The following is a 3,993-nucleotide window of genomic DNA, read 5'->3' on the forward strand; positions in this document are numbered from 1 at the left end:
GCCCGATCCCAGCTCGGTCTCCGGCTCTGGTCTCTCCGCTCCGCCGCCGCCGCCGTGAGCGAGCACGCACGCACGGACTCACGTCTTGCGTCGCTTCCCAGCTACCCCCTGGGCACCGCCCCCAGGACCGCGCGCGCCACCACGTGCTCACGTAGCCGGCAGGCATCAGCCTGTCAGAGCCTCGGAGGTACTGGGGGTGGAAGTTCATAGGGGCGAGGAGGGTCCACAGGGACAAGCTGGAAGCCTTCGGGGCCGGCTATGCCCCGCCTCCTGTCCTTTCTCATTCCCTCTTCAATCTTTTACCCTTTGCTTGGAGACGTGTGGCTTAGTTAGGTTTGGAGTTTAAAAGAAAGGATTGTCATTGTCAATACAGTGTCGCTATTCTGCAAGCCCGACTCTAGTGAGGCTTGATGGTGAAGTCTCATTCTTCTGCATAGCCTGAAAATAACCATTTCTTAAAACACTTCACCTGCCTATCCCCAGGACAAAAGTCTGCCACCGTTTGTCATCAACAAAAGTTATGCACGACTCGGGGTGGGGTCACAGCCATGGGGGAAAGATTTAAGCAATGGAGGGTTAGAGAATCGGTTGCCGAAAAGGGGGACTCACTTTATAACTGTATCCTAAAGTGGCTTACATAATGTGTGAGAAATATAAGTTTACTAGGGCTGGGCGCGGGGGCTCAAGCCTGTAATTCCAACACTTTGGGAAGCCGAGGCCGGCGGATCACGAGGTCAGGAGTTCGAGACTATCCTGATCAACATGGTGAAACCCCGTCTCTACTAAAAATACAAAAATTAGCCGGGCGTGGTGGCATGCGCTTGTAATCCCAGCTACTCCGGAGGCTGAGGCAGGAGAATCGCTTGAACCCGGGAGGTGGAGGTTGCAGTGAGCCAAGATCGTGCCATTGCACTCCATCCTGGGTGACAGAGCAAGACTCTGTCTCAAATAAAACAAAACAAAACATATATATATACACACACATATGTTTACTGCAGGCGCGCATCACCACGCCCAGCTTTTTTTTCTTGTAGAGATAGTGCCTCACTTTTGTTACCCAGGCTGGTCTTGAACCCTTGAGCTCAAGCAATCCTCCCCCGTCGGCCTCCCAAAGTGCTGGGATTACAAGCATCAGCCACCGCGCCTGGCCAGTTTACTAAATCTTAAAAAAGAACAGGAAGGCTGGGTGAGGTGGCTCACGCCTGTAACACTAATACCAACACTTTGGGAGGCCAAGGCGGGTGGATCAATTGAGCACAGGAGTTCGAGACCAGCCTGGACCACAGGGCGAAACCCAGACTCTACAAAAAATACAAAAATTAGGCCAAGTGTGGTGGCTCATGCTTGTAATCCCAACACTTTTGGAGGCCCAGGCAGGTGGATCACTTGAGCACAGGAGTTCAAGACCAGCCTGGCCAACATGATGAAACCCCATCTCTACTAAAAATACAAAAATTAGCCAGGTGTGATGGCGGGTGCCTGTAATTCCAGCTATTCTGGAGGCTGAGGCACGAGAATCGCTTGAATCCAGGAGGCAGAGGTTGCAGTGAGCCGAGATGGTGCCACTGCACTCCAGCCTGGGCAATAGAGTGAGACTGTGTCTAAAAAATAAATAAATAAATAAATAAATAAACAAATAAATGAAAATAAAAATTAGCAAGTCATGGTGTCTCCCGCCTGTAGTCCCAGCTACTCGGGAGGCTGAGGCGGGAGGATCACCTGAGCCTGGAGAGGTCGAGGCTGTAGCGACCCGTGATCGTGCCACTGCACTCCAGGCGACAGAGTGAGACTCTGTCTCAAAAAATAAATAAACAAATAAAAAAAAGAAAAGAAAAGAAAAGGAGAAGGAGAAGTAGTTACAGAAGGAATTGATAAGTGGTCAGAAAGGTAAATTGGAAGAGAAATAACATAATCTGAGAATAACTATATTAAAGTCAGGGAGCTGAGCAAAGTGGTTCACACCTTTAGTCCCAGTTACTCAGGAAACTGAGGTGGGAAGATTGCTTTGAGGCTGCAGTGGGTCATGATCGCACCGCTGCACTCCAGCTTGAGCAACAGAGCAAGACCCTGACTCTAGAATGAGTAAATAAATAAAGTCAGGAAATATTAGAGAGGAGTTGGATGAAGGATAGTCAGATGGAGGTTAGATTAGATAACCAGACATAGTTTAGAGAAGTTCTCTGGAATAGAAGATGAAGGGCAATCAATGAAGGAGTTGGGGAGAGAGAAGTAAAGATTTCACTTCCTCCTCCTGGAACATTTTCTTAGATTATTAATTTATTCAACAAGCATTTACTGAATGTCCACTATGTGCCCAGCATTGTGCCAGGTGCAAGGTTCCTGTTTCTCAGAGTTTCACAATCTAACAGGAGAGACAAACCTGTAAATAAATAATGAGACCACGCTCACGCCTGTAATCCTAGCACTTTGGGAAGCCAAGGCAGGAAGATCACTTGAGCTCAGGAGTTCAAAACCAGCTCGGGCAACATAGTGTGACCTCATCTCTTAAAATAATAATAACAATGGTAGCCCTGTGACATGAGCTGCTCAAAACAGTGGTGCCCTGGCTGCTGTAAAAAAGCTCTAGAATAGGCCGGGCACAGTGGCTCAAGCCTGTAATCCCAGCACTTTGGGAGGCCGAGACGGGCGGATCACGAGGTCAGGAGATTGAGACCATCCTGGCTAACACGGTGAAAACCCGTCTCTACTAAAAAATACAAAAAACTAGCCGGGCGATGTGGCGGGCGCCTGTGGTCCCAGCTACTCGGGAGGCTGAGGCAGGAGAATGGCGTAAACCTGGAAGGCGGAGCTTGCAGTGAGCTGAGATCCGGCCACTGCACTCCAGCCTGGGCGACAGAGGGAGGCTCCATCTCAAAAAAAAAAAAAAAAAAGAAAAAGAAAAGCTCTAGAATAGACCCTGTGTGGGGAAAGGAGAGATGGAAATGTGTTTGTAGGTTTCCTAGAGAAGGTGAGATCTGAACCAAGTGTTTGAAAGTGAATTGGAGGAGAATACCAGGCAGAGAAAATATTTGCAAAAGCATAGAGACAAGGCAGCACAAAGTCTTTCAGCATGATTGGGGCTCTGGCTTTCACGGGGGGGACGGTCAGAGGACAGACTGTTGAAACTAGGTCCAAATTTTTGGGGCCTGGTACACCATGCTAAGGAGCTTAAATGTACCCCGGTAGAAGATGGGAAAGCCTGATGGACTTCAAGCAAGTGACATAGCCATAGTTGGATTTTAGGAAAGTAACTGGCAGGGAATGGAAGAAGAATTGGCTTGGAAGAATTCTGTCGAAGACTCTTTTAGAGGTTTCCGAAGTAATTTAGGTGAAAAAATGCTAAGGGCTTGAAATGAGGCAGTGGCAATAAGAATTGGAGATGAAGGGAAGAATTGGAGATGAGGGGAAGAACCTGAAATATTTAGGAGTTTATAGCACCTCGCATAGCGCTGCAATTTACCTGTCTGTTCTTGGGCACAGATGAGCAGTGGCTTTATGGCTAGGCCTTTGTTTTTGTTTTGTTTTGTGTTGTTTTCCATTACTACATGGAGATGCTAAGAGTAGGACTTTTGCATCCACTCAATGACAGGCAGAGTTGCACTTGGTGAAGGCTGACAGAATGAATTAGGGAATTAAATACTTGGGGAAGCAGTTCGGAGGAGACCAAAAAGACAAGAATATGCCTAGGAGAGTGTTGAGAGAAGACGGAAGCAGGACAGAAGTCCCTGGGCGAGAGTGGGGAAGATCCCAAAAGCCATTTCCACTTCTTCCATTGGTCCCAAATCCCTCGAGCTACATACCCGCGTCCGATTTTCCCGCCACTTCAGGAGGCTCCTCCTCCCTGGCTCTCAGTAGATGAAAGGCTAACACTAGGCCACGCCTCTCCCTGGCTCGGGCTGTGCTCCCCGCCTACCTTGCTAAGCCACGCCCGTCTCGGAGTTCCTCCAGGATCCCGGCTTCCCATCCCCGCCCGGTCTTCGCGCTGCCCTCGCC

The sequence above is a fragment of the Colobus angolensis genome, unplaced genomic scaffold (genome assembly GCF_000951035.1).
Source record: "Colobus angolensis palliatus isolate OR3802 unplaced genomic scaffold, Cang.pa_1.0 Scaffold77, whole genome shotgun sequence".
In the NCBI taxonomy this organism is placed as follows: domain Eukaryota; kingdom Metazoa; phylum Chordata; class Mammalia; order Primates; family Cercopithecidae; genus Colobus; species Colobus angolensis.